Source organism: Pelecanus crispus, chromosome 7, assembly GCF_030463565.1.
Source record: "Pelecanus crispus isolate bPelCri1 chromosome 7, bPelCri1.pri, whole genome shotgun sequence".
NCBI classification, from domain to species: Eukaryota; Metazoa; Chordata; class Aves; order Pelecaniformes; family Pelecanidae; genus Pelecanus; species Pelecanus crispus.
The window spans coordinates 18,850,466-18,863,122 of record NC_134649.1 but is presented as its reverse complement, the minus strand read 5'-3'; positions in this window follow the sequence as shown (position 1 = coordinate 18,863,122).

Genomic DNA, 12,657 nt, shown 5'->3' with positions numbered 1-12,657 from the left:
TGCTAAGCCCTTCAGACTTTTGCTAAGATTATATCTGGCTTTGCCTGAAAGAAAGAGAACTGGCCACTTCTTTTGCAGCAGCCATCTAAATGAATCTCTGACTCTGTATCACCAGTTGGCCAACTTCGAGCCTTCTGATCAAACTGTGGTTTGATCCATGGGCCTGTACAGCTTCTGTGACTACTTTTAGAGTATCTTCAGTCCCGAGAGCTCTGGAGTATCCACCTGAGGGTCTCTTCACATATTCACAAATTGATTTCCTTCACAAGGCAAATAGACTAGAGTTCTTTGGGCAAAACTCTGCCAAACTGTTCTATCTTTTACAGAACTGTCACTATCTGGGAATCACCTGTAGGACAATCCATATAGACAATTGCATCAAAGGAAAAAAAAGTATCTCTTTCTGTAATTATGGTTCTTTTTGAGTCTGTTATTCAGACATTTCACTATTTTTCTTTGCCACACTGAAAGAATGCTGGACTTTGCATTGGTGGAGAGACTAAGAAACTGTTCTGCTCATGACTTTTTTGCCTTTGGGAGGAACTTGAGAGCACAGCAGAGAACTCTGCTTGCCTAAGAAATCTTCAACCATGAGGATAAAGAATTTCTCTAGGGAGAATAGAGGATGGGAGGGGCAAACAGTGAGAGTTCATTTTATGCAGGCCTAAAACAGTATTGGACAAAACTGTTGTGTTTTTTGCCTGTTGTGGTATGTATGCCAAAAGCTAGTAGCTCATTGCATTTGCAGCAACAGGTTATCTATGGAACAGTTGGGAACTTTTTCAAATGTTTTAATTTCTGTCCTCATTAGCTGCAAAAGGAATACGTTTCAAAGGTAAGGTGAGATTCTTCTGGGTGTTTCAACAATATTCTAAACTGATATTGGGGTTCTAGCAAAGAACTAGAATGTAACTCATCTGTTTTTCTTCCCTAACCATCAAACCTCACCTCCTTATGATATGAAAATGCATATCTGCAAAAACTGTCTTCACAGGTCACCAGATGTACTTCTCCAGATGCGCTGTGTTGGTGAAAAATGTATTATGATATTTTGTTTACATGTGGTGTTTCCTTAAAGATTTAGTGTTGCTGTATCTGTCCCTGATTGCGTGTCCATCTGTAGTAGGGTGATTTCAGGTGAGAATTCTCAGTATTTCTAGATAAGGAGGCTTTTCTTGAACAGGTACCTGTACCTGTGATTATTTTTTTTTTTCCCTCTATCCCACATATTTTGCCTAGTTCTTGGTCTTGCATGTTCCTGTTTTTGTCATAGTAAGTGGAAAAAGGGAATGCTCAGTTCTAGAGGTGTATTCCTTAATCCATTTCCTTTTCAACTTTAGTGTTACTGGGAGAGTGGAAGTGCAAGACTGCTTTGGTGTGGAGGCGGTAGTTTTAACTAAGTGAGATAGAATACACCTGTGTGCGTACTGAAGTAGCTGGAACCAGGTTATTTGAGAAGTTCATAGAATCACAGAATGCTTTGGGTTGGAAGGGACCTTGAGAGATCATCGAGCCCAACCCCCCTGCAGTGAGCAGGGATTGAACCTGTGAACTTGGCGTTATTAGCACCATGCTCTAACCAACTGAGCTAAAGTTGCTGTAGGCTGAAGTAAACCTTGCTGTCATCCCTCGAGCAAGTAACATGACGACATATCGAAACAGAAGGCACGTGAAAAGCAGTCACTTAGAGTAGCATACCCTCTTCGCAGGGCGCAACAGTGGGCATGGTCATTTCCAGAGCTAGGGTGGTTACAGAAAGGAAGCAATTCTTTCCACCTCCCACTCGCGTGGGACCGCGCTCGTATCGCAGGGGCGGCTGCAGCCCCTCTTCCCGGGCCATGCTTCTCCCGTCGCTTTCTGCGGCTGGGGACATCGAGGCCGAGCTTGCAAAAAGGCAGGCGAGGGAGGAAGGCTCCGGCCGTGCGGGGCGCCTCCGGGCCGCGCTGTGCCGGCGGGCTCGGCGCGGCGGGGCCCGCTGCCGCGGGGGCGGGCGCGGGGCGGGGCGGAGCGCGGCTCCCCGGGCCGCTGCGGGCAGCCGAGGGGAGGGCCCTGCGGCCGGTGACTTCATGGGAAGGAGGAGGCGGCGGCGGGAGGTGGGTCTCGCTTTCCGCCTCCCGGTGCCGTCTGCAGGGCGGGCGAGAGGCGGCCGTTCCGCCGGGCAGCGCGGGCGGGGGGACAGCGGTGACGGAAAGCGGCAGCTGGGGGGGACGGCGGCGGCTGGGTTGACTCCCCTCCCTTCCCCCCCGCCCCTCCCCGGCCGGAGGAAGATGGAGCTCGGTTAGTAAGGGCTTGCGGGAGGAGCAGCGGGAGCAGGTAAGAGCTGCTTCTCCCTCCTCCTCCTCTCCCCTGGCTGGGAGCACGGCCGGGGCAGGGCAGCGCGGCGGCAGGTGGCACAGGTGGGCCCGGCCCGCCCCGCAGCGGTGCCCTTGCCCGCGCGCTGCCCGCTCCGCCCCGGCTGCAGAAGTTCCCGCTGTGCGGAGCTGCGGACAGCCGGAGGGCAAAGCCCTCGGCCGTAGCCGGTAAGGGCAAAGCAGGGCGTTTAGAAACACTCCCCGCCCCGTGCCTCGGGTTTTTGTGGTGGGGCGGCGGGCAGGTCTGCAGGCTTTGCCCCCGCCCCGTCTCCCCCAGCTCACTGATGAGCTCCGGGAAGGGCTTCTGCATTGCAGACTCTCGCCCTAGCTTCGCGCCTGCATTCTCGGCTTTATCTGATCAAAGGAGCCTGCTCCCTGGCCGGGTGGTCCGCTGCCGCTCGGCCAAGAGCCCGACTTGGGCAGGTGGTATCCCCTTCTGTGGTTCCTAGACCCTGTCAGGGCATTTGGGGGATTGACCTCATTCCGATAAATATCAGACGTACGTGTGATATTTGGTCTCTCTCTGAACGAGCTGCAAAAGGGAATCTGTTGGGATCTGTGTGAATAATGATCATTTGGAGTTCACAGGGTGCTATATAGTGCAGTGAGATATAATGTGCATATAAAACATAATGCAGTGAGGCACACAACCTTACATAATCTAAATTTAAAAAGCTCACTACCCCTACGCTTACCCTGGAGGTTGTAGGAAGATGTCTGTTCTAATCTCTTTCTGGAGGCTTGTTCAGTATCTATCTGACATAAAGATGCAGAGACCCTTGTGAGCCAGTGCTGAAAATAAAAGAATAAATTGTTGACTACTTTTGCTGTAGTTCTGTCACAGTAAGTTCCTCATCAGTGGTCAGTATCACACACACACAGTGATACTCATGGCTACTGTGAGCATATGTAGCTCCACACTGCAAGAGGGAACAGTCTCTTCTGTTGTCCCTCAGACGCACCTTTAAATTGACTAACTATAACACTGTCATATTTTAACAAATTCTTGAGGCTTCTCTCCCTAGGCCTGAATAGTGCTACAATTTCTAGCATACAGATATAAATTTAATGTAAACAGAAAGAAACCTTTCACGCTTTTTTCACTTGACCTTCAGCATCTCAGACAAATACTTGAAACTGGTGATCAGGACAAGTATTTTGCAATGGACTAGTTTAAAATACGTTGCTGGACGCAACATATACAACTCAAATAGCATCTAGGATGACACACAGTCAGTGTTCTGAGCTCTATATCCAAAGGAAACTAATGTCTGATAATTTGGCCCACATTTTATTTTAACTCAGTCCTTACAGATGACATTGACTTTAAAAGAGGTTGCTGTGGCACAGATTTAAAGCATATATTAAGCTTCTGGAATTGGAAGTGCTGTTGGTAGGAAAAGTGTTGTTTTGTTATTTATAATCTGTTATTAAAATATGAGTATGATAGCAGTTGAGGCTGGATGTGGCTCCTTTTTCTGCTGTTGGTTTGAATGGACTAAATGGTCTCTCTTCTGTGGATGAAGGCCAGATTTTGCCCAGGTGTGCATGTGCTGCTCACACAAGGGCAAGCTAGAGTTTCCCCATTTGAATCTGGCATATAGCTGAATATCAATGCCTACCTTCCTCTGGGGTACTTTCTATTACAAGCCTGTATGCTTTTGATAAAGCTGTAACACTGATTGTGGTGTGTACCAATTTGGGCTATGTATGCCCACACAGCAGAAGTGATGGTATGACATGGAATAGAAATGACATTTTTGTGAATCTTGCTCTTTTGTGATATTACACTTCCATGTTTGTAGTTTACAAGAAGCTCAGTCATCTTCAGGACAGCTTAATTCATGTATGATCTAATAACTGTTAAGAGTATGGGTAGGGATCAGCTGTAAGAGACTAATAATTTGCTATATGTATACTGCAAAAATAACTGATCGTTTGTTTAATCATAATGTATCTATTTTTGAAAAAGATGGGTTTTTGCAAATGGGATCTAGAAGATTTTGGTCTTGGTTTACCAATATGAATCAAATAAGGTTGATAAGGGCTGGACGTTATAGACTCCAAGTTAAGTGTGGGATGAGCAGGTGGGAAGGTACTTAGTCCTTTCATAGTAAGCCTACCTCTGCATCTTTCATTGCCCCTGGCACATCTCCCTTACAGTCATGTTGTCAAAGTTAGCAAAAAGACCAGGGACTGAAGAGACTTCAAGTGAATGGGACTTCAGGTCAGGAATTTTGTAGAGCTGTATGCATGCAGGCATATGAACATTGACTCATATATCTTACCAATGCAACCATTGTGCTAATCACTGCCATAGTTGTCCTTCATGTTACTTATTAAAAAATTAGGGAATCTGTGTTTTAATTAGCCAAAGTACTGTATGTAGAACATCTGATTTTAATTTAAAACTATGTGTTTTAAATCTAATCACTGTTATGTTTTCACGTCATTTAGAGTCTTAGAGTGAGTTCATTGGTATCATATCTGTGTTATTTGGGGAAAAAATGGTTATTTTATTAGATTTTTTATTTACTGCATAGACACATAAGAACTTTAAAAATACATGTATCATCTTGTTGTTACATATTGTTTTTTAGCTCATTATTGTCTTCAGACACAGTAACTTCTATAGCCTTACTAGGAGGAGAACAACGCTGGCAAGGCGTTCCCACATAGTTATGCATTGCTGGAGTGAAAGGTGGAGTTGAAAGAGGGAAAGGACTAAGGGAACTAGCAGAATAGTTGTCACCAGATAGTCTAGACCTCAGATTTTACACTGTTTAATGAAGTCTCCTTCTGTTTAATATATTCTGCATTCCCCAAAACATCATGAAATCTGAATCTCCTTTTGACTTGAATTTCATAAAATATCTTGGGACTCATATTAAGCAAAAATTAAACATAAACTTTTAATTAAGTAAATGGCAAGCCCCTAAAATATCAAGTGCAACTGTTTTAAATTGAGGACTGAAAGAAGTAGAAAAGGGTTTTTTATTGTTGTTGTTGAAGATTTTGTAGTCTACTGGTTCATTTATAGTTGATATGCACTGCACAGCCATGCAAATGCATTCATAGATATTTAGACCAAAGCATAGAGCTAAATGGTATGTGGACCTTCTGAACAAATTAAGCAGTGTTGCCCTAATGAAAAGACTGGGAGGTTAACCTGGCTGCTTAGGTCTGTAAATTCAGCAATGTAGTCTTATGCAAGTGTAGAAGTTTACCAGTTCAAGTGTGATATAAATGTTGCATAGATGTTACACTGCACCTTTCTGTATTTCTTTATTGTTGGTTTCCTAAGACAAAGCATGACACAAAACTGAGCAATCCGAGTGTCTTCATTATCCTCAGATAAGATGGCAGAACTGTCCTCAAATCCTTGACAGTAATTAATTGGCTTTATTTTAAAGGCAGATTAATTAGTATATGCATGTAAATGTAACAATACAACTATTTCACCATCAAATATTTTCTAGTCTTTTTGTTTAGCTGTCCTTCCCCAACTACTGACCCAAGGGAGTAAAACTGTAAATCTAACAAGCATGGAGATACTGGACATTTGAAAGATTTGACTTACAGTTCTGTTTCTATGTTGTTCTCCTAGCATAACTGCTTCTGTGATAAGTATTTCTGAGTTTAAGTAGTTTGAAGATTCAGAGCTAATTGTGATGTTTTTCAAGTCTCATTCTCAGTTTACTTCAGATTTTTGTCCTTCCTTTATTTGAGGTCAATGCTTTCTATTTTAGGATACGATTATACCAGTGATTTTTAGTCATAGTGCTTTGCTGTAGTGTTTTACTGCAGAATATTATTGACATTATCTGTACTTATCTTATTTAATATCTCTTTGATGGACCCTTGGCAAAGCTTTAGGCTTGAATTAGAGAAGTTGTTGAACTTGCTTATTAGCTTTTATTAAAAGAGTTTATAAATTCATTTAATGTTTTAGAGTCTCTCAGCCTTTTGAAATGCACTTTAATTAAAAAAAAAAAAAAAATCGGAAATCCCAGGACAAGAGTATGAATTTGTTCTAAGATAGTTTGAAAACAAAATGAAAATTTCTAATGTAATTTATAGAAGAAATGGAGGATTGCTATCGCTCAAAGTCTGAGTACTTCTTTTTTTTTCAGAATGAGCATATGCAAATACTTCATGATACATGTAGTAAAATTAGTATGTTTCACATTGTATGTTGAAAATTTCATCAGTCAGAATACTGAGTTATGCTCTCTGATCATGATTTCACTCTTGTATGTGATGCTTCAATACCATTTAACTTGTACAGAGAGCAAAGTATGGGGTTTTTAATACAAGGGTAAAGTAGCCATTTTTATTTGTCAGTGTTTCACAGATGCTCAGTGCTCTACAGTGAGGTTTTTTTCGCTTGCACATTCTCTTAGAATCTGCTGAGTAATTATATGCATTGACTAGTTAATCAAAGAAGGGGCATAACCCATGTAGAAATTGAGCAAGCTGTGAAAGAAATTTGATTCTTGTTTTTGTCACAATGGTTATATTTCCACTATTGTTTTCAGAATTAGAGTAAGGAACACTGAGAACTTGTTCTTTAATTAGATGCTTGAAATATCACATTTCTAATCCTGATGTCTGCTGATGCCATTAGTGACCTCTGTCATACAGAAATTTACAAAGTTGTTACTGCTGCATATGACCAGGAGATGTAATATATTTCTAAGCTATTGCTGTGATGTTATCAGAAATGTATTCTAATGCCTGTGATTAAAATGGCTAGCTGCCATGGTGATAGTAACATAGAAACTGGTAAAATAATAATTGCTTATTAGGAAATCTGAATGAAAACATTCTTCTCTATTTTTCAATCTTTTGTTTCAGCACCTTAGCAGGAATGAAACTTTGCTGATGTTATATTCCTGATTGAAAAAAATATTGAACAAATTCCTTTGCTCTGTTACACAGCAGACCAGGCTAAGGTTATTGTGTTGTCGAAACATTAAATGCGTGACTGACTGACAATTCAGTCATTCCACGGACGACGACTACTAGCCTTAAGAACAAGGGCATTGGAGTAGAGGCCTTTCTTGCAGCATTCATCTTTGTTAAGTCGCTTTACTCTCTTCTACTGTAATTAGTTTCTAAATAGTGCAGTAAGTATAATTTTCTTCAACAGCAGTCTTCCAGCAAAGAAGGGCTACAGCTGTGTCCCATAGGCAGTGTCTAGATGGACACTCAAAGCACAGTAATGACACAACTTTAATTTGGGTGCCTGATATTGTAAAGGGTTTTGTCTGTCTCGAACTATCGTGAATACAAGAATGCCAGATAAGATCATATAGCAGGTAATATCTTTACTTGATTAGCTTTTTCCTTCTCTTTTGAGATCTATTGCAACAAGACACAAAGTGTGAGAAACAGTCCCTGACTTGGATTGCTCTGTCTCTTGGTTGGAATGAGTCATTTCTCTATTACTGGTAAGTGACTCTATCAGGTACTTATACCCTAATGGAAATTGCTAAGCAAGGACGTGGAGGGAGTGATCCCAGATATATCTGTCTAGGTATATACTCATTAAATTTCTGTGCAAACACTTATATTGCCTTCAAAGTTTCTGAGATACTGCAAAGGAGCTTTTATCTTGTGTTAAATAGTTTTCCCTGTTAGCGCTGGGATCAGTATAGAGGACAGATTCTTGATGGTGGTAAACTTGAGTTTATTAGTTAGGTTCAATCTGTACTAAGCAGCAAACAGTAGAAGCAAACACAGGCTATGAAACTCTACACTTAGATATAGATATGACAGCACACTTGCTGTAATCAGAATATCATACTTATCTGAGAAGGAACCCAGACCGAAGTGTTGCAGATGGATACATCAGGAACACTTAGTCTCAGATCTACCACCCCTTACCAGAAACCTGCCCATCTCTCACCTGGGAATATTTAATATCCCAGTAGCTTCTATTCTAAGTCTTAGAGCTGTTACATTGTCAATTCCAGAGAAAAGGAGGACATACAGGTATATTAAATAACATTGTGGTAGTGGGAAAAGATTATTTTAGAGTAAAGAAAGCATTGATTTAGCAAACTATAATTAAGAGTGAAGCAATGAAATCACCTCCCATGTCTCTCTAAATAACTCTTTCCATCATGGTCTCAGGAAGAGTACAGGTAAATTAAAGGAAAGGTAGAGTATAAAGGGAAAGCAGACTTATGTAATTCCAGCAGAAATAATGACAGAATATACAACTTGTAGATAAAGTTCACGTGTGAGAAAGATTCAGGGGGATCATGTGTTCATCAGTTCTACAAGTGCAACTGAGTAAGAGCTGGCAGAAACTTCCCTTCAGCACAAATTAACAGAAGTAACACATAATGTAGTAGTCTCCTAGAGAAGGCCACGAGGATAACATTAAATAAAGTCAGGTTGATACAGAGTCTGCAGTTTGATAAGTTGAGGCTGTTTGCTGTTAAGAAATTGCCATTGAAAAGTAGTAACCTTTTCATTAACCATGAGTACTGGGATGCCCGAGCATTTACAAGCTGACGATTAAATTTGGCAACTGTGAGGTTAACTTGAAAATTTGGAATTCAAAACAAAAATCACCACAGATGAGATGCTTTGTATCAATTTCAATTTTTCTCAGTAAGTGTTTCATGTTTGTTTTTTCAATAATCATAAAAGCAAGACTTGGAACAAAACCATGGGAGGACATGTCGATGCCAAGTTGTTTAGGGGAAGCTCCAGGTCTGAGTGACAGTTTGCCATAGGGATTTGAGGTTCTATAAGTTATTCTCACAGCTTCTTATCATGTATAGTTTTGATATCCCTGGGGGCAGGGGGAGAAATCAGATGTTCTAATATTGGGCTTTATACAATGTCTCTTCTGTGTTGAAAGACCTGCACGAAGGAATGAATTTTTGAGCCATGTCATTGGGGATCACTTTTAGTGGATGAGGAACAGCTGGAATGACAGGTCCTGTAGAAACTAAGTGTTTCTTAGCAATAGACAGTTTGTTCCTTCAGGCTTCTTTATATGAAAGCAATATTTTAGGACCTCAGATATACAGAACTCACACCTATCTGTTTATAATTGAAGTTTGCTAGTATGTTTGTGTTATGGTAGAGTTCCTCTGTTCTGTTCATTACTAAATACTTGGAGGCAGAGTTTCAAATAAGCTAGGAAAAGTTGTTTGCACTCATATAAATAATATTCCTCTTCTGGGAGGCACCCAGAAGTGCTTTACTGATTTTTCTCTCATATTCTTCTCTCTCTGTGATCATACTTGTATCTCTCTGCTCTAACATTCCAAACTGAGGATGCTTAATAGATAAGGATTGTATAAAACAGTTTTGGGCAGGAAATGCTCAAAGCAGAATTTAATCAGGATTAATAAAAGGATGCCTATTCTTGGCAAGAATAGGAGGAAACTAAAGACTGTGAAAAAACAAGTTCTATGAAAGTTATGCAGTTTTTTCTCCTCCTTCAATAAAGAAGGTTCTCTTGAAGAAGCCCCATGTGTAGAGGTCTGTAATGTCTCCTGGGCAACGCAGTTTAAATTTTGGTCATTCTGCATTGTTCAAAATGTCTTCTGGCATTGATAGATAAAAGCATGTGCAGAAGAAAGAGTAGCACCATAAAGTCTGGAGCTGTGTTGTTTGTAACAATCATTATTATGTTGTCTCTCTCTGGGCTGCATCATCTTTGTAACAGGCGATACCCGTTTTCTATCACTTAATCTATCCCAAATACTTTTCTCAGTTCCTTTACCCTTCAAAGGGAGGATCCCTGTAATTGGCAAAGGAGGATGGGTTAAACAGAGGCTAGTAGGTTGGAAATTGAATCTCAGGACTGGTGACCGGGAGAATGAACAACAATTTTGCAATGGGTTCCAAGTCTGTTTGAACTGGCTTTGTTTGTGATTATAAACACATGCTACAAACTATTCATTCCTTACTACACATGGGGGAGTCTTCTTTAAAGCAAGCCTGAAGGCACTGATTTACTGGCACATGTGCCTTACTGATATGATGTATTGCTTATCTGCATGTCTGGTTGTGCTCTGACCGCAAAAAGATGATATGCTCCTTTCAGCGATAAGCAGTATGTAGTCATACAGGAAAACCTGATGAATGTGCATCCAGTTGAGGTATTGCTAGTTTGGCTGCTCTCCCTCAGTGCTAATACAGATCAGGTGCTTGAGATAGGCTCTTATGAGCACAAAATGTTGCACTAGTGAAGTGTAGACCTCAATTAACATGGAAATATAAATCATTGCCTTTTGCTACCACAGAAGATGAATATTCATGCCTGAACAGCTCAGTTGTAAGTATCTGGAGTTGATGAGATGGTTGCATCTAGCTGATAATCTCTTGACTTTCTTTGATATAGAATGTGAGCAACAGAGCCATTATCATTCTCCTTCCTCCAATTTGGTCTCCTAAAATATGCTTTACATGAAAATGGGAGAAATGGTTCCTTCAAGAGCTGTTCAGTTGTTAGCTTTCATTCCACATGCCTCTCATATTTAATACAAAATATTTCCCTATCCAGTATAAATAGTGGGATATGTACTCATGAGAGAAGATATCTCCGAAGCCAGTTGGTTGTCATTAAATGTATGTTTACAGCTATCAAAAAGACAAAGAAAAATCTGAAATACTCTTCTTTGAATTTCATAATAAAGTTTACATCCATAAAAAGATGCTTTATTTTTGTGAGGAAAAGGTTGGAAGAGCACATAATGTTACTCTGCATGCTGTATGCCATTTTGGGTAGAAAAACCCTATGACTGGTTTTTACCACAATTATTATCTTATAAAAGTTATAATAACTTATATATACCTGTATGTTTTCCGTGAACCATTTTTCTTCTACAAATCTGAGACTTATCAATGGAGGAGAAAATGATTCTGCCTGTAACAAATTCCTTGAGAGTCATGCTGCCGCGGTCCTTGAGAACTGGAGAAAAAAGAGGTCTGGAGCTTTAAAAATACAAAAACAAACAGTCCACCTCCCCCAAACTGCTGAAATGGACCTTCTTTCCTAGTAAAATAATGCCAGAAAATAGCCTTTGAGTTGTGGAGTTCTGAGTGTCTCTGGCAGAAAATTACCTCAGAGGGAATCGTTGTGGCAGTAAAATACATTTTAAGCTGAAATGTGAAAACAGTGAATGGCCAACAAGTGGGTTTAGCTCACTGCTATTACTGTTACTCTGTACACACCTGGAAAACAAAATCTTTTGCTGTTGGAGAGCTTCAGATTAAGTCTCAGATGTTTTAAAACACTTCTCATGACTGATATCTATGGAAAAAAAAATCTATTTTGTGCTGCTTGAAATGATGCCAAGTGGGGCAAAATGTAACTGTACAAAATAGTTTTCCATATAGGTGTAATATCTTGGCGATGTTTTCTGTGGAAGCCATATCTTTTTTGGATATGGCTATGGAAAATACATTATGTTTAGAGAGAGAGGAAAAAAAAAAAAGATTTTCAGGAAACCTTTACCTTCCCAGTATTGTACAGTATATTTCATGGTCTTAAGAGGAGGTAATTTTGTAACTGATTCAATGCTGTACAGTAAAATCCTGAGATCTAGATGAAAAAAAAAAAAAAATCTCTAAGTGAGATACTAATTATGGTAGTTTGTGGTCATCTTACTTGTTTTTATCATCATAACAGGAGAAATTTAATGTAGTGTTAATTATAAATGTAATTTGAGATAATGAGCACTACACACAATCTGTTTAATTTTTTTTCTTTAAATGCAATAGTAAGAATGGGGTTTACTATAGTGTTATGAAGGTAAAAATGCCAAAGCAGAACTTAACTTTCTGTACAGATGCTTATGCAAAATGTGACCTTTATTTGATCTTCCAGCTTAAGTTGCAAAGCAAATAAAATGCAGTAGCTGTATATATAATACTATAGATATGTATATAGTTATAAGGGGCTACCAGTGTTTTTGAAAGAAAAGGAAAAGGTTGTTGAAAATGTAGCTGAAGATTTACAGGCACGTGTTCTAGAAGAATGAGTTACTGACACATAACAAAAATAGTTACTAAAAAACCTGTAGAAATCTTTAAACCTTGTTCAATTACTTTTGAAGTAGGGAAGTAGCTAATCCTACAGTAGTTTGCTGGAAAATTTGCTTTTTTAAAAAATTATAAATTCCTGAGCAGCCAGGTAAGATAAAAGCTTATCATCCATTTAATAAAATACCTGGATGGAGAGAGCCGCTAATAATATGCAGTGTTCCTTCTGTGTTGCTTCTGCATGTTCCCGCTGTTTGTTTGGCTGGAATGCAGTGACGTTATATATTTGTAG